Genomic DNA, 24,415 nt, shown 5'->3' on the forward strand with positions numbered 1-24,415 from the left:
GCATGTTAACATTTCAGAATGATGATAAAATTGTAGAAAATACTACATGATGTGAGCATATTATAAGCAAAAATGGGTTAAATCTCTAAGGCAGTGGTGCAGCCCATTGATTCTTCATGGCATGGGTAATGATAATAATATGATTTTATTTTTGTTTTGACAGGTTTGGGAGGCACAAGATTTAAAATTAGTGCCTTAAGGTTTGTAGAAGTTCAGAAAAGAGATGCTCACTCAGTTTGGGAGTGTGTCCCTTAGCAAGCTGTACAAAATTTGATCAAACCTTAAAAAATGAAAATCATGCACCTTTAACAAATATTCCAATGTGTTTGTAGGGTGTATGTGTAGCCTTTTGGGGGAGGTGGGGGGAACGAACACTTAGATCAAATGGACAGATGTAATTTTTGGCATACTAAAATCACATACATACACACACTTTCTCCCCATTCCCTTCTCTACAGTTTATAAAATTCAGTAAAAGTAAGAAGGGTATCAGAGTAAAAATAAGCATTCTCTCTCTCTCTCTCTCTCTCTCTCTCTCTCTCTCTCTCTCTCTCTCTCTCTCTCTCTCTCTCTCACACACACACACACACACACACAACCAACACACACAGATACAAATATCCCCCATTTTCTCTGAACAATAAAAGCATTAGATGCTGTCAATTTTAAGCAGGGTATAAAATTACATCTATTAATAGAAACACGGTGATAAAATCGGCACAATTCTAATATACAACTAAGAAATGCAGACATTAAAAATAGAAGGATGTAAATCACATGAAACAATCCCTCTATATTACTCAATTAATTTGCCACCCCAATAGCCACAGTGACATAATATTGCACCTTCTTATACCTCTGCAATGCATCCAGCCCACAGGAAAAAAGGAGGCTAGGGGAGAGAGGAACATTGTTACCCTTGGTATCTTATCACACTCTGTTACAGTAGTCATTTGATACTGAAATAAAAGTTGGTCTCTCACCTAGTGTTTGCGGTGGAGCCTCTGAGCAGCATAATTAGATGGCGGGTGTGCTTGGAAACAAGCCATTCTTTGGAATAAAACAGATTGAATTTGCTACTATAATAACTGCGGTGGTCTTGCATACCTAATAGATTGTTTAAAAGCTGCTCATAATTTCCTCCTTTGGATAAAAGAGGAAACAGGAAAAGTATCAAACTGTTGTTAATTTTGGGCATATTTTGAAATATGTTTGACATAGGACAGTTTACAGGTAGTCCTCGATTTACAATCACAATTGAGCCCAAAATTTCTGTTGCTGAGATATTTGTTAAGGGATTTTTTGCCTCATTTCACCAGCTTTCTTGCCACACTTGTTAAGTGAATCACTGCAGTTGTTAAGTGAGTAACATGGGTTGTTAAGTGAATCTGGCTTCTCCCTAAGGACGTTATAAATAATTCCAATATACATTTTTCCCTTCCCTACTAAGAGCCGAGGTGGCGCAGCAGTTAGAGTGCAGTACTGCAGGCCACTTTAGCTGATTGTGTTCAGCAGGTCAACGGTTCAAATCTCACCGGCTCAAGGTTGACTCAGCCTTCCATCCTTCTGGGGTAGGTAAAACGAGGACCCAGATTGTTGGGGGCAATGTAAATATATATATATATATATATATACATTGCTTACTGGTGTACACCGCTTAGAGAGTGCTTGCACTTAAAGCGGTATATAAGTCTCATAAATAAATAAATAAATAAATAAATAAATAAATAAATAAATAAATTGCAGAGCTATTTGAACTAAGTGGAAAAAAATTCCCCGTGATTCAAAAGAACCTGAAAATGATACAAAGGTTCAAAAGTCTGCTAGTTAATGTAGAGATATTTTTTTAAAAATAGACGTAGAAAATGAAAAGCAAACTTACAGTGATGATACCTTTTAAATAACTGGAATAATTGCTTCACTTTTGGAACCACTTCTGCAGACAGTTTTTGTAAATAAACTTTATTGTGAGAATAAATACTCAAGATTTGTGTGTGTGTGTGTGTGTGTGTGTGTGTGTGTGTGTTTTAAACCAGGGCTATTGATCTCATCCCGCTTGCTTTACTGTAGTAATATGCCTTGCTCAGATATAATGATGAGAGTAGCACTGGTTTTGTTGTTATTGTTCGTTTTTTGAGGTAGCTTTATCTTGAATGACTCATAAGCTTCAGCTATTTCTCCATCTGTCTCTACAAGCCTTACTTTTGACTGCAGCATTAATGTTTGGTGTTTTTTTTTTTTTTTCCTCTCTTCTGCTCCTTCTTGAGGTTAGACTCTGGTTACTGGACATGTTGTTTTCTCTCTTTCTCTTTTTCTGGTAATTCTTCCTCCAGCACTGGGTAAAAGGCTATTGTAAGGTGAGCTGATACAGTGCCAGGACTTCAGAGGGAAAGATGAGAATTCAAAGGGCCTGCAGGTGAGTCAATACAGAAGGGAAACCCACTGCTCTGCACCTTCAGAGGGACCCTTCAAAGCTGACTTCTCAGCAATTGGTTTGGATCAGGAATTGATCCAGTAGTTAATCACTCACCTTCCAAAGATACACGAAAATGGCACAATATAAGTGAAGTGGTCCTATATTCCTGCTATTAGCTGAGACTTGGCCTTAGAGCTGTTCAAAGATAAAAACAGGAGCAACAAGTGTGGCAGATGTTAGAGCTGGGCAGCACTTTGGATTTGACAAGAGAATAAATGTAGCATCTGTCTGCAACTGAGAAGCTTTATCTTTTCCCCAGGAATGCCTAGTTGCCTGTTTCATTCATTCATTCATTCATTCATTCATTCATTCAATCAATCAAAATAGAGCTGGAAAAGACCTCGATGGTCTTCTAGTCCAACCCCATGCTCAAGCAGGAGACCTTATATCATTTCTGACAAGTGGCTGTCCAGTCTTTTCTTAAAGATTTCCAGTGATGAAGCACCCAAACTTCTGAAGGCAAGCTGTTCCACAGGTTAATTGTTCTCACTATTAGAAAGTTTCTTCTTCATTCCAAGTTGCTTCTCTCCTTTATTAGCTTTCATCCATTGTTTCTTGTCTTGCCTTCTGGTGCTTTGGAAAATATGTTGACCCCCTTTTCTTTGTGGCAGCCCCTTAAACACTGGAATACTGTTATCAGGTCACCCCTGGTCCTTATTCTCTCTAGACTAGCAACTGTTCTTCATATGTTTTACTGTATTCCCCAGGCCTACAACCTATAAATATGGTGTGTCCCTCCTTAAAAGAATTGATTGAAAGACTGATTGTTGTTGTAAAGTCTGATTTAGTATAAGGAATAGAATATAAGTTTCTATTCTGCTTAACCAATCAAATCTAATTTATTCCCAATTCTGGTCCCTGCTATTAAACACTGCCATCTTGTGGGATCAAGGAAGTGGACCCCCTCTGTCACTACCCCTGCCTTCTGGAACAGCTTCCCCCAGACTTACAGACTTGTACCTATTCTCCAGGAATTATACAAAATTATGGCTCAATTTCCAGGTCTGGGGTTAATGTGTTTGTTGATGTATTAGGGTGGGGGGAGGAGGAGGAGGCATTGTATTTATATGGTTTATTGTCCTGGTTGTTTTAGTCAGAGCTGCCTGTTTATGTCTGTTTGTTTTTATTGTTTTCTGGGTTTTTGTGAGCCACCCAGATTCTAATGAAGTGGGCAGTTGTAACAAATCTGATAAATTTGAATTAAATTAAATCCTCATCAGTATTGACTTTCACCTGTTAACAGCCAATTGGGCAGGATCAGAAAATAAATTCTGATGGAGGAAGCTAGGAAAAAGTTGCAGCATAAAACAGGTGGAACACTTTTTAGCTATATGGTTTTGGAGGGAAAAAAATACAGCTTTTTCTGCCCAGCAACTATAGCCAGCAACTGTATCTTTTTACTTTCTTCTGTCTGCTGTTGTAAAGCATCTTAAAGCTTGAAAAGTGCTCTGGCCATCTGGAAAAGATTAGACCATGTTTCACTAAGCGAGACTTGTCCAAAATTAACAATAAAAGAAGATTAAACTATATCCTGTTACTTGGAAGAATCACAACAACCATTTTGTGTTTGTGAGATGTACCATGGCATAGAAAACTGATAACAATGGATGAACAAATCTCAGTAGAATCAACCCACACACACGCACAAAAAATAGCATAATAAAGCTTAATAAAATAAACTCAGCCCACACAACTCCTACAATAAAATGACAGCCTCTAGCATCACATTTATTTACAGGAATGACCTGAGGAACATTTAGTCCCCAATAATATTTTTTGAAAACAAAATGAATGCTGAGCTGTAGTGAATCTTTTGGAAGTCAGTTCCTAGGTGAGAACGAGAAAGAGATCTTAGATTGCTAGAAAAAATCATGGATATCTAGAAGAGAAGGAGCAATTAAAACAAGTTCTTTTTAGTAGGTGACTTTTGTGTAACTGCCATGCTTCTCCAGTGGCACCTCTTTTGTCAAAGTATCTATATTTAGCACTAGATATTGGACCTGTGCACATGCAGAAAAGATTTGGAAAAATGCTTCAGGTGTCAAATGAGCAGGGCATCTTTTCAATTCAAGCAGTCAGTCTTGAGCCTGGGAAAAAGGTGTAGCTGTTTTGATCAGTAACAGAGCCAAAGCAGTCCTTTTCAAATATATCTATACTAAATATATCAAGCTAACAGTGCGTGCATTAAAAAAAAATGAAAAAGATACATTTATCTTTTGTTGAAACTCAGAGGATCTTTCATTTTGGCCATTTAGATTTTCTGTAAGACAGAAGATGGGAGATAATCCTTTTTTAATGCCTACAATCTTACCAGTGACAAATTGAAGGATCAAAACAAAGAATGCCTTCTACTACTATACAGCCATCTTTTCTATTCTTAGTACCATTCTAAATATTGAATTGAGTCTTCCTTTCCTCTCCTTGTTGCATGGTCTGGGATCAAGGGTGATATCAGGATCAGATTCAAACCTTTTGAGTGAAGCTTAGCCTTAATAGTGCAAGTAGCTTTACCTGGTATCATTGCATAGCAAATCTAAGTAGGATAGTGATCCAAATATTGTACTGTATGTTACAAATTGCTGGATTATTTTTTCCGATAATCTAAATAAATAGCTTGTAGTAGCCTTTCCCCTGCTCTGCCTCTTGTGAAGGGACAAGATGAGTCATGGAAAAAAGCAGAAATCCTTTCTTCTTTTTGAACAACTATTTTAGAAAATTCTTTTTTTTCTTTTTTCCCTTTCTGAATCTTTTCAGACATGAAATTGTTTTAGCTCTAGAGGCTATGACCCCCTAACAGACATTAGAAAGGAGCAATTTTCTTCAAGGCAAATTTCTGCCTAGAATCTGAAGCAGACGAGCATCCTTTTGCTTTTTGTACCAACATTATTTTTTTTCCTTTTTTTTTTTAAAAAAATGACCATTGAGTAGCTTCTCTGCTCAACTCTTGTCAAGTGTATGCCAAGAAAGAATGACATTCTGAATAGTTTTCTCTGCATGAACATATATCTTGTTGTCACATTTTCCTAATTTAAAAAGGCAAAAGGAATCAGTAGACTTCAGTATCTTTATATATCTATACCTATCTCTTTAAGACTCTATAAATATACCTATATTGTATGTTTGGTTACAATCACCTTTCAATAGACTTAAAAGTTTGGGGTTTTTTTCCTCATTGTAAAATGTTGATTAAAAATGGTTATTAGAAGAACATTTTAACTGCAGAAAATGTGGTTGTAACATTTCAGAAACAGGAATGGACTCGGCTTCTATTTGTCGTATAGATGTAAATGTTTTTGTTTATCCTCTTTAATTAAAACATCAACAATATATAAACATATATTTCACCACTAATTGTAGAAATATGGAACCTAGTAATTATGTTGTCATGTATAAGCAATGTGTTCTTAAAACTGGCTTGTTTATGCTGCTGCTATAATTCTGCCAAAATAATTCAGCCATGTAATGGCTAAATCTTTGAACTACAGCTGTTTTTTTAAGGCTAAATAAGGATATTTGGGGGCAGGCTGCTTAAGCAGGGTGTGTGGTTGATTTTATCATACAATATTGTCTTACTATATTTAATTCTAAGGATGAAATAGAAGGGAAAAATCCATATACTAACCCTAAGTAGTGATAATAGGCAAGGGAACCTGAGATACATATCTCTTCTTGACAGGATACCAAGTTTTTCTGGTCAAAATTAGTTGCTTTTTCCCCAATCATTATCAATCATTTCCCACATTTGTCTTACAGTAAAAATAAAGTGAATAGTTGTAGATTCATTATCCATTCACACAAGGTTATCTAGGGAGAGAATTTAAAACAGGTGTTTTTAATGCCACCATCCACATGAGCTGTAGTAATTTGAAAGCTATATCTGAGAGAAACTATGACATTCTATATGATTAAGAACCATGAATGACCTTACCAGGGTACATATTTTTTTTTAAAAAAGACAATTCATCAGTCTTTCTAGTTGGGATGCACACTAAAAGAACAACCCAGAAGCTCAGTTTTGAGGCGTGTTTTTCATCCTTTGTGTTAAATTCTTTCTGAATAAGGAAAAGCTATCTTTTTCTTTCAAGCTATCTTTTTCTTTTCTGAACGTTCTTTATGCATATTAGATTTTTATCCTACACTTATTACTTTGTAGCAAGGGTGTGAAACTGAAGGCCCACAGGCCGAATGCATCATATCAAAACTGCACCCATTCCATTGCCAGCAATGAAAAAAAAGTCATGATATGTCGTGACACATCACATGGCGTTGCAAGTTTGACACCCATGCTTTATAGGTAACTCAATCTGACAAACATACCTCATCCTCCCTCTTTCTATTTCCCTCACAACAACAACCCCATGAGGTAGATTGGGCTGAGAGAGTGACTAGCCCAAAGTCACCCAACTGGCTTTCACACCTAAGGTAGGACTAGAACTCAATGTCTCCTGGTTTCTATTCCTCATGAGGCCCCACAGGAAACTTCTCACATATAATAAATTATCTTGCAGTGAGATTATAACCATAGAATGCCTTGATTCTTCAGGGAACAATATTGTGAGCCTTTGGGAGACTGTCTGACTCCAAAGCAATTTTAAAGGTTTATCCTTTAAAAGACTAGAAAAAAGCCCATGTGTGGTACATCCAGACAGACCACACTGCATTTATATATACATGTAGTAGTCATTTAGTGACCAAAATTGAGACTGGTAACCTGGTCATCAAGTGAAGATGTCACTAAGTGAAATCACTTCTGATCTTACTTCAGCTTTCCTTTGCTTTCTAGATCTGGGAAGATAATAAATGTGAGGATTGGTCATAAGTTACTTTTTCATCACCATCATAATTGTAAATGGTTGCTAAATAAGGCAATCAATAAATAAGCACTATATGTACTGCAAATGCTGCAAAGGATAGTGTAATTCTGTTTTTATTTTTATCGCTGTATACAATCTGGAGTTACATTTTTGCAAGTGATTGCTGATACAATAAGTAAAAGAGCGCAAAAGGGAACAAAACATTTTACGTATATTTTCTAAAAGATGTCTGATTATATCTTGCTAACTATGTCCCTCAATTCCATTTATTTCTAACTGAAGAAACCTAAAAGAGAATAGTCTTAGCTCACAGATTTGCTGTTCTAACTTTTTCTTATTTTGTTTGCTCTGTTCTGAAGTTTTTGTAATTCTAAAAGACAGACCTGATAATGCAGAATTGAATTTGGGAGGACAGCATCCCCCCTCCCAGAAAGAAATATTTGGGGGAATATTAAAAAGCAGAATATTATATTTTCCCAAAGGAATAATGGAGAAGATCTTAAAAGGTAGAAACCAGCCCCCACTCAAATCTCTCTGCCCCAAGCAGAAACCAGGTCTGTAGAAATGCAGATGTGATAATACTTTCAGAAAGACTGGAACCAGGAAGCTTAGAGCTGATGGGATTAGAAAGACAAAGATCCATAGAATCAACAATCTCTCACCCAAGGAAATCCAACACAGGAAGTAAGCCATCAGCCACAGTCCCAGAGAAGCAGGATATGACCTTTAGGACATAATAGGATTAACCCACCACCATCAGAATACCAGAAGGGCACACTCAGACTCAGGTCAAAGTACATGACACAGGAAATACAAAGCCTCAAAGAGGAACAACTCCAAACACAAAAGCCCAAGAAGGTATAAAAACCTACCACTCCCAGTTACATATGTTCAGCTTTCCCAGAGCCATCTTTCTGTTTGGCTCTGCTCTTCAATAAACTACAACCTTCTTTCTAAAGCAGTCTCCATTTTGTTTATTCCAGGCTTGGACTGGAGCGTGCTGAAGATTTTTCTTTCAACAGAAATCTATCAGACTATTTTAAAACTGCCCTGTCTAGGCATGAGCAAGAATTAAGTAGAAACTAAACAGTATTCTGACTTAATTCCTTAGTTATAAGAAATCTAACAAGTAATATTTAAAGTCTTGCTTTGATAAATATATGCATATTTGTGTGTCTGTGTTTGAGGGTGAGAGGGAGTGTGTGTGTGTGTGTGTGTGAGAGAGAGAGAGAGAATAGTATTAAGCATTCTATTTTTTTAAAGTATTCCTTGATTTCTATGACAGAAGAAAAATGCAAATCATAATAGGAAAAGTTCACATTGCTTTTGAGCACCATGTAGTTACACTTTGGAATAATTTACATTTTATAAAGACTACAGATTGCTTAAAGTGTATGACAATTTTGAATGTCTAAATGGAGACACTGAGATTTTGTGATCAGAGAGACAGTTTTGGTTTTAAGTATAACAGCAACATTCCAGAGATAATTTCTCTGTCTTAAAGCATTACAAAATGCAAATGCCCAGAATGAAACACATAATACCTGTACAAGTGTCAATTGAAATGAACTGACAGCAGAAAGATCTAAAGCAAAACCACTGTTCATTTCCAAGATGCAGCAGCCAAAATTCAGGAAGCCATAAAGGTCAATGTAGAAAAAAAAGGTAAAGTGCCAAGATTTCATTACAATTGCCAGTGAGGGATTTCTTAAACTTGTATGCTAAAGGAAAGTTGTTATTAAGACAATTTTCTAGCTCCTTTTATCCAGCAAAAATACATACCAGTAGATCTGTGCTTGCTATCTATTTTACTGTTGTTTTTGTTTAATCTGGAAGCAGTAAGGCACCAGATAATATTTATAGCTCAGGATTCAACTGTGGGGCCCTTGGTGCTCTGCACACTCATTATATTATCTAGTTTGTTCATGAAAGGTCTGCAAGAAAACAACCAAACTCAGAGAGCACCAAGAACCCCAAAGCAGTAACATCCTGGAAGCTTATATGGGTATAATAGATATAGCACTTCCCAAATCTGCCACCAACCTGATTTTTCCCAGGACTGACTGGGAGTGCTGAGCTTGTTGATCCATAGTTTATGAGTACTGAAATCTGTGTTGAGCATTTCTCATCTCATAATAACACATGCTTGAGAGAGTGACTATCGGATAACAATGAGTCCCTGATTAACTCTGTCAACATGCTTTCTGTTTAGGCATGTGAGAGTGAGAGTTAGACAAAGAAAGAGAACACAAACATGGGCTTGTTTATCTATAACAGAGTGATAAATGCTGAGTTTTTTAAAAAAAATCCTGAAATATATCTTGAGTGCACCATAGGAGATAAAGCAGCAATAGAGTAGGGGAAGCAAATTTTTAAGGAGGCGGGAAATAATACTTTTATTTATTATTTGGACTTTGAGGGCATGGCTACAGGAGACTGGATTGGCATTTCATCCCTTTGTTGGTGTATGGAAATATTTGATTCTAATACCACATTACTATTACTAAATAAACCTACTAAAATGGTGAATAACTAGCTCAGGTGTAGGATGAGATTGAAGGTTCATGCTCCCGAGCTTGTAGGTTGGTTTCCAAACGTTTTGTTACCAGACTAGGTAACATCTTCAGTGGAGTTTAGAAGATGTCAGTGTTCTTCTGTTTATAAAGGCTTCATGTGGTCAGTAGGTCTTGTAATGTTTAGGTCTCATCAGGTGAGTGTCCTATCAGGTCAGGATCTTGTGATGGGTCAGGTTGGCTGGCATTTGCAGTCAGCAAAACATCACACCTGCCCTCCTGACCTTACATTGGCTTCCAGATGATCCCCAGATACCATGTAAAGTGCTGGTCCTAATCAACATCATGAGTTAGCATCTAAATATCAGCCATTCTTAGCCAGAATTGCCCCAACTAACCAGATCATCTTAAAAGAAACTGTTGCTGATACTCCACTTTCCAAGATGTTTCATCAGGGCTGTTTCTAGGAAGTGCTGCTTTCCAGTTGCAGTGCTGAACCCCCTGGAATAATCTTCCCCAGTGATCTCTCCCCCTCATCTGCCCCCAAAAAGTTTCAGGAAACAACCAAAGACATTTGATCTACTCTTTTGTAAGGCTTTTCTGAGTGTAAGGATAGCTTTGTGTTTTTTTAAAAAATGTTTCTTGTCTTAAATATTTTAAATATTTTATTTTTCAATCCACCATTCAAGCTTTAATGCAGGATTTGTTTGAATCCTGTTATCATGGGGGTTTTAGCGTTCCTTTCTGTGTGGATGTTTTATATTTTTGCTGTAAATCTCTATAGCCAATTGGTTGAATCTGGTGGCTTATAAGCTTAATTAAATACATAAATAAATGTAATCTATATTTTTAAATCCTCCATTTTCTATTTTCTCCTTCACTGCTTTTTTCCCCACAAACCTACTTTCATTATGCTCCCCCTAGGTAAAATGTCTGCGGTCATCATTTTTTAAGATTCATATTTACTGTTCACTGCCTTGAATTATTTGTAAAAATAATAAGGCAGGATAGAAATAAATAAACACACAGTACATTATACTGCTATTTGCAAACAATAAAGTCTGTTAAGATCACCTGATACAGGTAAGAGATAACCAGGCTGAATAAAAACACATCATCAGTCTGGAGTTCCTACGCCCCCGAAAGAGACCTACATCAAGCCCCCTTGAAGTCTGTTGACTTCAGGTGAGCAAAGGTCAGCAAATTTGCCTTGACTGTTAGTAGACCAGATTCTTGTGTATAGGTTGCATGGAATAAATTCATAGTGCTTTTGAACTCTATCCTCACTCCTGGTTTCTTGTGTCTGACAATACATGATTTAATAACATGGACTGGATTAAGCACAGCCATTCCCTCCCCCTCCCCAATGCTTTGGCGAGAGATGTTCTAAACAGCTTTAGAATAGGCTTCGTGAATTACTGATAAAACGAAGATTGAGCTTTATATATTTTGCAAAAAGTTTTATTTTGGATACAATGAACATTTCTCTCTTTAGGAAAAAAAATAATAAATCACATTCATGTTGACGTGCCCTTGATTTGTAATCTTTTTGTCAAAAATTTTACTTCTTAAGTTTCTCATTTATATGGGGACACAGTGCAATTGCAAATCATTGCCGAAACAGTTGTCCGTAATCTGTTCTGAGCAAATCTACATTGACACCTCATAAATCATTGCTTTATGACACTGCGGATATTTTCTTTGTCGTCTTTTGTAGTCTCTAACATAGCAAAGTATGTATATATATATATATATATATATATATATATATATATATATATATATAATAAAAATTCTAACAAATACTTAGAAGTCGACAGCTGCTCTAAAGCTGGTGCAGAAATTCTATAGGAAAACAGTTATTAGGTGTATTAAAATTACTATCCTGATCATTGCCTTGTTCCCAGGAAGAGTCCTATTAATTATGATATATCACATACTTGAATTCAATAACGGTGTCCCATTTTAGATTTTGGATTCTCACATATCCTCCACTCTGACCTGCCATCCTGCAAATTACTCCTATTTCTGTTAATTTTTGCTAAAGAAAACAACAATTTAAAGATAGGCATGCAATTCCAAGTGGACACAATATATGCAACATTTTTTTTTCAGATGATCTGTAAATTACATGTTAATGAGGTATAAATTTAAAGTGGAAGGTTCCTGTCCTAAAGTGGGAGATAACAAGAATACCTAATTCTAGCTATCATCACTTTCCTTACTCATTTCAAAACATATAGCTAAAGTATTCAGAGCAATAGGATGTGCATTAAAATGTAACATTTCTGGCATATTTAAAGTGACTGCTAAATCTTAGCAACGATAACAAGGGAGTTAAATATTTATTCATCAGTAGTAATCCATTGATAGTTTGGGGCATCACTGAGATAAATCAGAACTGAGGACAACGTTAGCAGAAACTGAATGTTAATGTAAAGATATACCTAGCAGCTGAAAAGGAAGCATGAGCAAGCAATTCCAAAGAAGACCAAATCTATGATATTGAATCAGGGGATTTAATAGGCTAGTAGTTCAAAGCATTCCTATCTCCCTTTGCTTTTATTTGACTCTCTCTTAAAAAGGCACATTTGAGATAGGAAGGGGAAACACAGACTGAGTCTAAGCAGGAGAAAAGAATTTGTGCTTTATCTTCACTAGACTACAGTAGATAGACTAGATCCCTGAGAGAAAAAGGAGGGGGTGGGAGATGTCACATTTTGTTTGTTTGTTTGTTTTTCACATTTTTTTTAACTGCCTATCTTTCTTAAAGAGGGACTCTGGAAAGTGTACAATAAAATGTTAAAATAGCATATAAAATTAAGTTAAATTAAAAAAAGCAAGGGTGATTAAATGCTGTTAAAAATTAATTAAAAGGCAAAGGGAGGGCTCTCAGAGCACTAACCAGTCCCATGGACACGTGTTCCCCTGGGCTCTCCACGCAAGGCCACAGAGCCATGTTTTCACACCTTTTCCAGAAGGCCAGGAAAGTGGTGGTCCCACTTTTCCTCTGGGGGGAGAATATTCCACAGGGGGGGCACTGGCAAAGAAGGCTGTCTTCCTGACCCCATCAGTCGGAGTTCTTCAGCGAATGGGGATCTGCGACATATCTTTCCCACCTGAGATGGTGGCAATGGCCATCGGACAAGGACAGTTCCATAGATAATCTGTCCCTGTGTAATTCTTTTCTTAAGTCACATGCAATTTGACTCTTTGACTTCTTGATCATCAAAGAGGGTTATTTTCCACACAGAATGTACATATTAGACATTGGTAGAGTTGCAACTTTGTGTGCAACTTGGGGATTTGGTTTTAGTAATCACTTAATAGTTATAAAGGAATTTTAGATTGATCTGGCTTACCCCGTAAAAGGGTAGGCATATTCAGTGTTATAAAAGAGGGGTCCCCAACCTATGGGCTGCAGCCTGGTAGTGTCCCATCGACTACTGGCCACCAGGCCGTGGGACAGGCTAGCCAGTGTGCGCGTGTGTGCATGCAGACCCCCTCATTTGCGCTTGTGCCATGGTTGCAGGGCGCGAAAATGGGCCGCCACACTACAGGGTGCAAAAACAGGCAGCTGTGCCACAGGGCACTGAAACAGGGCACTCCTGCACCACAGGGCACAAAAACGGACTGTCGCCTCACTGCAAGGCACAAAAACAGATGCCACCATACCGCAGGGCACAGAAACAAGGCACTGCGCCAAGCAAGAACAAGGCAGGGCTAGTGAGTCTCACTAGCACCAGTTGGATAAACATTGAAGTAATTGTTTCTTATTGTGACTCCTATGATAGATCCACAGCTATATATGAACCAGGCAAAATGTACATTTATGGAGTTCCTACCAGAAGTTTTATACACAGAATGTGCAATCCAAATCATATTTGGACCTTCATTCCAGATTTCTGCCCAACCATATTACAGCAGTCTCTGGAAAGCTTGTCATGCAATATAAAATTGATTAGTCTAAATCATGATAGAATCCATCTATATGCTATCTGTTATTGGAAGAAAAGGACTTTGATGTATAGAACCATCTTCTCTAGTTTGAAAGTAAGAAATATGTAGTTCATACATGCCATTCTCACATGTAGAGTCTATATGCACTTACAATGCCTGAATATGCATCTCTTTATAGTCTGATACTTCCAGTTTTTCATGAAGCATATGAATTAAGGGTATATTAAATCTGATTTGTGAACACATACATAAACACATTCACACAGTTTAATGCACATTTTTGAAAATTATCTCTTGTAATTCATTCTCATTCATTTTATCTCTATTATTATACTTAAAATTGTCAAAAAAAATTAAGGGAAGAGCATAAGAGTGCATGTGTTCACTTTTGAATCTTCGTTAAGGTAGTCCTCAGTTTTATAACAGTTCATTTTAGAGATCATTCAAAGTTACAATTGCACTGAAAAAAGTGACTTATGACTGTTTTTCACACTTACGACCTTTGCAGCACCCTCACGATCACATGATCAAATTTCAGATACTTGGCAACTGGCTAATATTTATGATGGTTGCAGTGTTCCAGGGTCATGTGATCTTCTAACAAGCAAAGTCAATGAGAAAGCCAGATTCACTTAACAACTGTGACAAGAAAGGTCATAAAATGGGGCAAAATTCATTTAACAAATGTCTTGCTTAGCAACACAAATGTTGGGCTCAATTGTGGTCATAAATTGAAGACTGTATATGTATTTCTCTTACCACTTCAAATAATTGCAAATAAAAAGTAAATCTGACACTGCAAAATTTAATATGTAGGATTTTGGCTTGGCCCAATGATCCAAGGCTATGGACATTGGCAAGCCAATATGATATTAATAAGTAAAGTATGAGACAAAGCCTGTTCACTGAACCTTCATAGTATATTACCATTTTGTATTGTATAATGCATAAAGTATTTTCAATTGTTTTTTTACAGTGTATAATTGATGTGCCCATTTGTATCCTTCTACTGCCTCCAGGCAATGCAGGATTCATGAATTGTGAAGTCTACCAATGTTCTTATTGTTGATATATGAAATATGGTTATTTGGGAAAATAACTTCATTGAAATCTGTGCCAACACACTTTGGATAAAAATGCAAAGGCCATGACAATCACTGAATTATTAACATCGTATTTTTCAGTAGGAGTCTTTCGATCCGTAATAAATAAATTGGAGTTCAGAAGCTTTAAGCGGCATTGTATAAATGTCTGAAAGTTAAGATTGCTCACGAGTTCAAAATAATTGCAATATGTCCCAAGTGAGATGGCATGGGTCCAAGCAACTGAAGGGACCTTCTCACCCCCACTGGGATTGGCCCATTCCACTCATGCCAGTAGAGGAGACATGTTGCAGGTCCCATTAGCCCCAATATTCCTGCTGGTGGAGTCCAGGAGGAGGGCCTTCTCTGCTGTTGCTCCTGTCTTCAGAAAAATCTTGTCCTCCAATGTGAGGCTGGCCCCAACCCTCCTTTCCTTTCATAAGGGCCTCATGACCTGGCTCTGCTAATTGACTTGGGGCCTCAACAGGGAACAGAGCAGTGGAAGTGGTTGATTGAATAACGACAGATCCCACCTCCCTCCACTCCGTCCCCAGCCTCCCCATGTATCATTAGATTTGAAAGGCTGGTTTTAATTTATTCATCTTTTAATGTACTATATAAATACATTTTTATGACTGTAAGCCACCTACAGTTACCTTGTGGTAAGATGGGCAACCAATAAATTTTATAAATAAACAAATAAACAAACAAAGAATATATAATAGCTCAATTCGCATTGACGCAGCAGTCATGTTACCTAAGCTAAAGTCTGCCTGAAGTGATGACATCAGTACTTTTGCTGAAAAATGAGGAAGTCTCCTTCTAATGTCCAGCTGTGTTTGCTAAGTCTGTCAGTTATGTGGGTAGTCTTGGTACTTCAGGGGGACTTTAGTAAAGAAGTCCTATAGCCATGGGAGAATTTCTTTAATTGGCAGCATAACACCTGATCTTCCGTCTAGAGCTGAAGCTATACTCTGCTTCTACAGTGGCTCCATTTGCTGTACTCCTACAGCGTTGCTGGCATACCAACATCAAACAGGAGTCTAACATCCTACACACAGCAGATGTACTTCAAAATAAAACATATTTTCAACAAGAAAAATGTGTGGCGGAAAGGTCATCTGTTACATAGGGCCAATTGTAAGAGAACTCAGCAGGGGACGAGGTAACAGCATGCCCCATGCCACTAAATTCTTCAGTTATTTATTCCCCAGTTACAAATTCAGTTTGCTGGAGCTGAATACCTTCAGATGGCATTAAGAACAGATTGTTTCCTTGCTTCCCTCTGCCCTACCTCAACCATTTTCAGCCTAGTTGGATTAACTTGCCTAGGAAACCCCTTTTTGCTCTTTGTGCTATGGAAACTGAAACATGGTTAGATCCATGGGAAAGCACAGTACACAGAGTGTTTGGCCATGGTTAATTTGTGGGATACCATAACATTTTGGATACCATAAAATCTAGAGCTTTAGCCAGTCTAGTTTGCTCATTCATAATGTTATCAGCTTTGTAATTTCAAGGTTCAGAGTTCAGCATGTGCCTGTAATGCTCTTCTATAGCGATATTTTCTTTAACTATCGACTTGGAGGAGATAGCAAAAATGGCACATTCAGTGAGAAAGAAATCTATAAAGGCTTTTATTAAAGAGTGGAGTCCATTTATATATTATAGTACAAAAATAAAGAAAAGTAGTTTGATGGTAAAGGGTTTTATAAATTAAATAAGGGAGACAATGGAAATTTAAAGTGTAACTCTAATGGTATAAAAGAATAAGAAATGGTTAATGGATCCATGAGGAAAATGAAGGGTAGAAATGGATTATATATATATTTTTAAGGTAGCTGTTTAGTTTTGTATTTGTAGGTTTATGTTTCTGTATAAATGCATGTACTGTGCTTTTTATGTTTATTATATGTGTAGAATACACACAGTATATATGTGGGGTATATGTGTATACACACACATACATGCTCAAAATAGTTATTATATATATATAATAACTGTTATTATATATATATAATAACTGATAGTAAAGAGGAGACGAGGGAAGGTACGACAGGTGGAAGTGCGGGTGAATCGCTAAACGCAACGGCCTGCCCATACATCAAAAGAAACATCATGGCTGGTCCGGAAAGGAGGAGAAGAACCCTCCATGCAGCCGGAACGATCAGCTCTAATGAAGACAAACCACGGGAGGTGGTTGACGAAGAACTCTCGCACACCGCTATAGAGGAGGAGGGAAGATCGGAGAGCGGCAAGGTGCAGAAGATCGAGCCGTTACACCCCCTACCTGACGATCCTGAGGACTCCCATAGAATACACGCGAATGCTTTTAATAACGTAAAAAAGGGGAGAACTGAGGAAGAGCGCTGCAACCAGGAGGGACGCGGCTTGACCGCTGCGCACACACCCCCTGGACCGAGTACTCGGAGTAGGACACGCGCAAGACAGCTGGGCATGATAACGGACAAGAGACGATCCCTCCACCTTGCGGAACACCCCCCCACGCTGCACCGGACCCGTAGCAACTTACGAGATCATCAGGATGACGGACACATTAAAAACGAAAGTATTGAGACCGGAAATGAACGCGATCCTAAAAGTAACAACCGGACAAGATATGGTGGAGAAAGGAATGTAGAATGTGCACTACCACCTGAGCCTGAGGGGAGGTTAGAATATAAAGGCAACCGAAATAACTGGAATTGCCATCTAGCTAATTCGGAGTTGGGAGAATTGGAGACGGATGAAGATAAAAATGCAACCAAAAAGAGAAAAGAAGTACAGGTTAATTGCACACAGCTGAACCAATTAGGCCCGATGACAAGATCGAGGAGCCGGGCGCAGATCTCGACACGCCTATAAAAAGACCTTCTCATTCTCTGGCGCGCCAGCCCTGAGGATTCCGGCAGGTGACGGCGAAAGCTTGGCGCTTTTTAAAACTTTTATAGTTTTAATTTATTAAAAACTTTTACAGTTTTTATTACCCTGGTGTTCATTTCATATTTTCACTATGAATATTCCCAGGGTTCATATTTTTAACCTTTTTAATCGTGTATATATATATATAGATAGATAGATAGAGAGAGAGAGAGAGAGAGAGAGAGAGAGAGAGAGAGAGAGAGAGAGAAAGAGAAGTAGTCGAACACTCGAATAAAAATAAAAACAACTGTTTAATAAACTAACAACTGTTTGATAAACTTAGCTTTCGTCGGCTAACTGCCAACGTCGTCAGAGTGGAATTCGAGAGGTTTGAAAGCCTGCTCATAAGACTGGCAGTTGGTGCGCTGTGCTCATAGAATGCACAAACTGCCAGTCTTATGAGCAGGCTTTCAAACATCCGGCATTCCACTCTGACGATGTTGGCAGTTAGCCGACAAAAACTAAGTTTATCAAACAGTTGTTAGTTTATTAAACAGTTGTTTTTATATTTATCCCGTGTTTGATTACTTTTCTCAACATGAATATACCCGGGGATTCACATTTTTAGTATAATTATATATAACCCTCTAAAATAGGGCTTGAGCTTTGGCTATTCAAATATTTCTGAAATACAACTCCCAATATTGTTCATGACAGGCCATAACATTGAAGTTAGGAGCGATACTTCAGCAACATTTGGAGAGATATTGATTCTTCATTAGGTCCAAGGTAAAAACAAGGAGTTCTATTCATGCAGAAGAAATATATGGCCAATTTCTAAACAGAGCTATAGGGAAGTTGCCCATTACTGTTTCTGACCTCATAATTATTAGATTCTAGACAGCCCTCTGACCCATTGGGTCATCCTTTGAAAGGAAGATAGTGCAGAGTGATGTGACTCAAAAGAACATTAAATTTTAGGCTGACCATATTTCTTTTTACCCCAATGCTGAGTGGTCCTGTGATTATCTAAAAAGGGTGTTATCATAAATAAAAATATAATAGCAATGATAAAGAAACTTCAATAATATGTCAAGATTTATTTACCTAAACAGATAAACAAAATGACCACAGGTGGGCAAAAGCAATGGGAGTGGGAACAACTTCTAATCCCTTGCCAGCTTCCCCAATGGCATTGCTCATGGGAAGCTGGCAGGAGACAGCATAAATCACTATCATGGATCCACAAGGATCCTATAATAGCCATAAATTTGTGAATAAAACTGGTCTGAACATTATGCAAATTTCAATTCCATGGGAGTAATGAGCCTCAGATTTTTTATGCATTTGTTAAGTTAATGGATTTTAGGTACCTTGATTCAAAACTCATTGTGGTTTGATGTACCATTTGAGTTAACTTGAGGATTAGCAAATAGATAAAATACAACGAGAGTTTTGGTAGTACATAGATAAAACCACAATCTGAAAACAGGAGAATGAATCCTCAATATGTTGAAGGAAGTTTGTTCATATCCATTTCAGAGCTTGTGAGTGATATTATGTTTTAATATGTTCTGGAAAATGAATATTTTTACGCATTATGAAGAAAACAGCTCTCTTCAGAAGTCCTTAAAAGTTGGAAAGATAAAAGGATAGAGAAGAAGAGGATGACTAACAAGAAATCAACTAAAATAGGGATGGATGCAGACTGGGGTTAGGTTATCATGGAGAAGATGGGGTTGCTAAGAATCAACACTGACTTGATGGCATATCAGCCAACTTTGCAGCAATTCTGAAATAAATATAGGAAATAATGATCCTATGTAATGGGAAAAAATATAACTTGAGAAAAGTTCTTTTTCTTTGAGTTTTTTTGTTTGATTCCAATAAATAATTCCTGAAGGTGTTTAGAAAGACCAGTTGCTTTAAAATCCCCAGTAGCAATCAAGATAACAAAAGGACTAAAGCTGCTAATGGAAAGAATTAAAGAAGACTGAAAAGAGCTGGTAGGTTTGCCTTTCTTTCTCAAAATGTCTTTTTTTTTTAACAGAGCATGACACATTTTCAGCCCAGTGTGTGCTTCACTTTGAAAAACTTAATTCAAGTTCAGATTAGTTGATCATTATAGTGGAAAACACAAACCAGGTTGGACACTGAGGAAGAAACTGAGCTCAAGGACAATAATTTCTTCTAGCATCCTTTCAAAATACAAATCCTAAAGCTACAAGCCAATTCTTACAGACATTGAGTGTGCTCCTATTGCACAGTTAAGTGAATCCATACCGTGCCACAGGATGAACCTGCCAAGACAAAACTCAGAAATGGAGCCCATTGAGCAGATCAACAGTTGAAAACTGGCAAATAGCATCATGGTTTTGCTGAACATCCAAAAAGTTCATTGTGCTAAGAAGTATTTTCTAGAGCACTGATCCAGTTAGTAGGACCTTGTAAAGTGGGGGGGCTATTCCACAGATTTATAAATTGGAATTTTATATGTAAATATGAGAAGACATTGGAATGCTCAGAGAGAATCATTCAAATATCACTTCTCTTTTCTATAGTTTGGGAGACCCAAGAGTGGTTTTTCAAAAGGCAACTGAACTTTTTTTGTTTTCCCCTGCAACTCAGACTAATCCAAGCACAACAAAACCCCCACCCAAAAGAACACTCCCCCATCCAATCAGAGCACAGCCAACCCCCCATCCAGTCGGAGCACAGCCAAGCCTCTAACCAATCAGTTCATACCCCCACTAGCAGTTAAAAGGAAGAAACAGCTACGATCACACATTGCTCCTCGAAGCAATGTTTTCATATATATATATATATATATATATATATATATATATATATATATATATATATCCTTAATATCATTAAAAATGCGAATCCTGGGCATATCAATAAAAATATAACGAACACCAGGCTAAAAATAAACAGGACTGTTTAATATAAACAAGCCTGTGAGTAAAAAGTTATTTACTGAGCTTTCATCAGCCAAACTACTGACATCATCAGAGTTAGAATGCTAGGTGATTAGGGAGCTTGCCTATATACAGCTGCCTTTCTCTGCACCCAGCTCCTCGAGTGCGTCATTGGCCCATTAGCTATGTTACTCTGCAATGTGTTAAATTGATTCTCATCCGGCAGCCTGTTGGTGGATCTTATGATTGTAGCTCCCTCTCCCTGATCCTGCAAAGAACAACTATTCAGATGTTCCTGCTTCATACTCTTTCCTCCTTTTTTGTTGCTCCTTCCAAGCCATTTGTCATCTCCTCCCATAGCAGCTCTTGCCGCTTCACCTGCAGCCCTGTCACTCCAATCCTGCCAGTTGCTATCTCGTTGTGGTGTCACCCGGCCCCCCTCCTCTTTTGCTAGTTCACTGTCCTCCCTAGGGATCGCAGCTTCCCCATTTGTAGAGCCATGGTCTTGCTTTTGCACCGTATGGGATGGCCATCTACTCCGTGGATTATCACGTTGTTTCTCCCATCATCTGAGAGTCTGGTATGCTGGTAGGAGGTCTATGTGCCAGTTGATGGAATTTTCATCCGAAAGCCAGGCTTCTTTGAGAAGGCAGTGGTCTCATGAGATATGGTCTGTGCATTTTCCAGATCGAGTGTATGATTCAAATTGGCCATGTGAGCCCATACTTGCGAGCGCTGCTCCTGCCTTTTGATTGCCAGTTCATGTTCGTGGACCCTAGTCCTGAGCCTTTTAGCTGTTCCCCAACATAATATATATATAATCATAGCAGTAGACCAGATGTTCTATTAGACTGGTTTCACCAGAAAACACTTACTATGTATCCTCCCTGGTTCAGCTGACAGAAGTAAGGAGAACCTGTGGCCTAGAGATTAATACAGTTGCTTAACATGCAAGCTGCCCCGGTTCGAATCTTAGAAGGGTATGGCTAGCTGATGAGAGCTAAATAGCTTGAAATAGCTATACTAGTCTCCCTTTAACTCTTCATCAGCAAAAAAAATCTAAATTTACACACACATACACACACATGTACTCATGTGTGTGTGTGTGTGTGTGTGTATGTGTGTGTGTGTATGTGTATATATATATATATGTCCTTAATGGTTGCAAAAATGCGAATCCCAGGCATATTTGTTCAATAATGCATTCCTCGATCTCCGGGGAAAGTGTAAACTAGTTGTTTATTGTTAAAACAATACTTAAAACAATAAAAACAGTTATATACAAAGTTAAAAAACAACTTAGCTTTCGCTGGTCCTCATTGCCCGTGTAATAGGGCCATTCTTCCTGATTGCCTGTAATTGCCTTAGTCGTCCCGCCCTCTCTTTTTTGCACTCCAATTTTGCACTTTTCTCCAATTTTGCACTTTTCTTCGTGCTTCGAGGAGCACGAAGCTGAAAACACCAGCCTGAAGATGACGAATGGGACTTCATCGAGATGTCGCCAAGACACTTCCAATTTGACGCGGGAGAAAACCCGAATAACCAAAGACCTACATATATATATGTGTGTGTGTGTATGTGTGTATGTGTTTTCTGAGGTTTTCGCAGGTGTTTGTATGTAGGTCTTTGGTTATTCAGGTTTTCTCCTGCGTCAAATTGGAAGTGTCTTGGCATTGGGAAAAGTTTTCAATTAGCAATAATCACGCCTCGGATAAACCTCATTGGCTACGATACTGCCATTATATATAGGAAAATGTATTATGTGGCCTTTTAAATGTGTGTGTGCGTGTTTGTTTATCATATAGGAACCACCCATCTCCCTCAGAGGGCAACTCTATTATATTGAATGCTGTCCATAATTCACATGATAAACAACTTCTCAGCAACATCTGAATACTTAATAATATTAAAATCATTTAAATCATTTAATAGAGAAATGTATCAATAAGATAGAGGGACCAGTAAGGAAAGAGAAATAAAAAATATATTAACATATCTTTCAACTGCATTTGGAGGGCTGAAAGTAAACCTGTGCAACTTTATTAAGACATTCTTTATTAAACTGGAGCCCTCCTAATGTTTTTGCCTACTGTTTTAACAAAAAATCCAAACTGTGGGTAGACACCCAGATCACATGTAACACCATAGTAATGGCTCCATATTTATATGTAGAAGAATAGTAAAATTCTAAGATGATTGCTAAAGATGATCCGGACAAAGGCATTCTAGGGGATTGCATATCTGACAAAAAACAAAATGATAAACATATGACAAAAAAGCTTAAATAGATAGATACTGTAGGCCAGTAGACCAGCAAACAGGTACAAGATTTGTACCAGAGACAATAGAAGAAAGAATGGAAATTACACTGCTTGAATGTTTACCCTTTGTCCTCTCACTTTCTCTGAAACGTTTAATGTGTTATTCAGTAAATATAAGCATAGAGTGCCATAAGGCTTGATCATACTGTACCTGTTGTGGGTGTGCCCCTTCCTTCTTCTTCCCACCAGCTGCATTTACCTCTTTGCTTGGGTAAAGGGAATGCATAGGGATCAAATTGGACCTGAAGTTCATCCCACTAAAATATTGAGCATGCCAAGAGAGTAGTTCCTGTCTGGTATACTTCAGGAACCTCTTTTTCTGCTTCACTTCCAAAGTACACTTTTCATGGTAGGTCATTTTGGAGAGTGCATGGGATGAACTCAGCAATTGTTTGGTATTTTCACATAGGCAGGAAAAACCTTTTAATTCAGTCAATGCTTCCCATGCTCTCTCGTACCTCCTAGAGCTGCATTTACTACGAAGCCCAGTAGTGGGATTCAGCCAGTTTGCACCAGTTCAGTAGAACTGGTAGCTATTTTTTGGGGGGGGGCTGGGCCCAGAAGGGACTTCCAGAAGTGGCATCCACACAGAGAACCAGTTGTTCACATATTTGAATCTCACCACTGATGAAGCCTATAATAATTCAATGGTTGCAGTGTTTTGTGTTATAAACATCAGATTGATAGTAATAGTAATAGTAATAGTAGTAAAGTTGGAAGGGACCTTGGAGGTCATCTAGTCCAACCCCCTGCTCGGGTTCAAGATCCAGCATTTTTTAAAGAATTACGATCAAACCAGTCAGTCCTAGAGATGATCAACCCCGACTGCTCTTTAGATCCTGAAATTGAAACTCAAGTACTTTGGCCACCTAATGAGAAGGAAGGACTCATGGAGAAGAGCCTAATGCTGGGAAAGATTGAGGGCAATAGAAGAAGGGGACAACAGAGAATGAGGTGCCTGGATGGAGTCACTGAAGCAGTAGGCATGGGCTTGGATGGACTCCAGGAGATGGTGGAGGATAGGAAGGCCTGGAGGAACATTGTCCATGGGGTCACGATGGGTCGGACACAACTTCTCAACTAACAACAACTATTTTTATTTTCTGTGTTTACTCTGCTTTTCTGTTGTTGTTGTTTTTTGTTTGTTTGTTTAGTTATTTGAGAACTAAGCGTGAAATCCTTCTACGTTCAGTGATGGAAAAAAAAGTAGAGAACTATGGTCATTTTTAAAAAAATGGAAAAATAGGAAGATTAATATAAGAAAAATAGTTATTAAGACAGTCCTGATACATGGTGAACCAGCAGTTTCCTGTTTGGAAGGCAAGTGTTATAATCACTGTGATATTATAACATTAATAGTAAAAGGCAATTCTAAATTCAGGAAGAAAAATTAGTGAGAGATACACAGCGGTTTCTTTCCAAAGTTCAAATAGTTCTGTCACTTTGTTTGGTAGGCTAGCTCAAGG

The 24,415-nt window shown here is 38.0% G+C and overlaps 1 non-coding gene across 1 annotated transcript; it reads right to left on the bottom strand.

Annotated features, from left to right (window-relative positions):
* Positions 1-22,264: 22,264 nt before the first annotated feature.
* LOC120304359 lies at positions 22,265-22,379 on the bottom strand. Its single transcript, XR_005555711.1, has one exon. It is a non-coding gene; the product is annotated as a U4 spliceosomal RNA (small nuclear RNA).
* Between the last annotated feature and the right edge of the window lie 2,036 nt (positions 22,380-24,415).

Source organism: Crotalus tigris, unplaced genomic scaffold, assembly GCF_016545835.1.
Source record: "Crotalus tigris isolate CLP2741 ecotype Arizona unplaced genomic scaffold, ASM1654583v1 scf7180000017636.274692, whole genome shotgun sequence".
In the NCBI taxonomy this organism is placed as follows: Eukaryota; Metazoa; Chordata; class Lepidosauria; order Squamata; family Viperidae; genus Crotalus; species Crotalus tigris.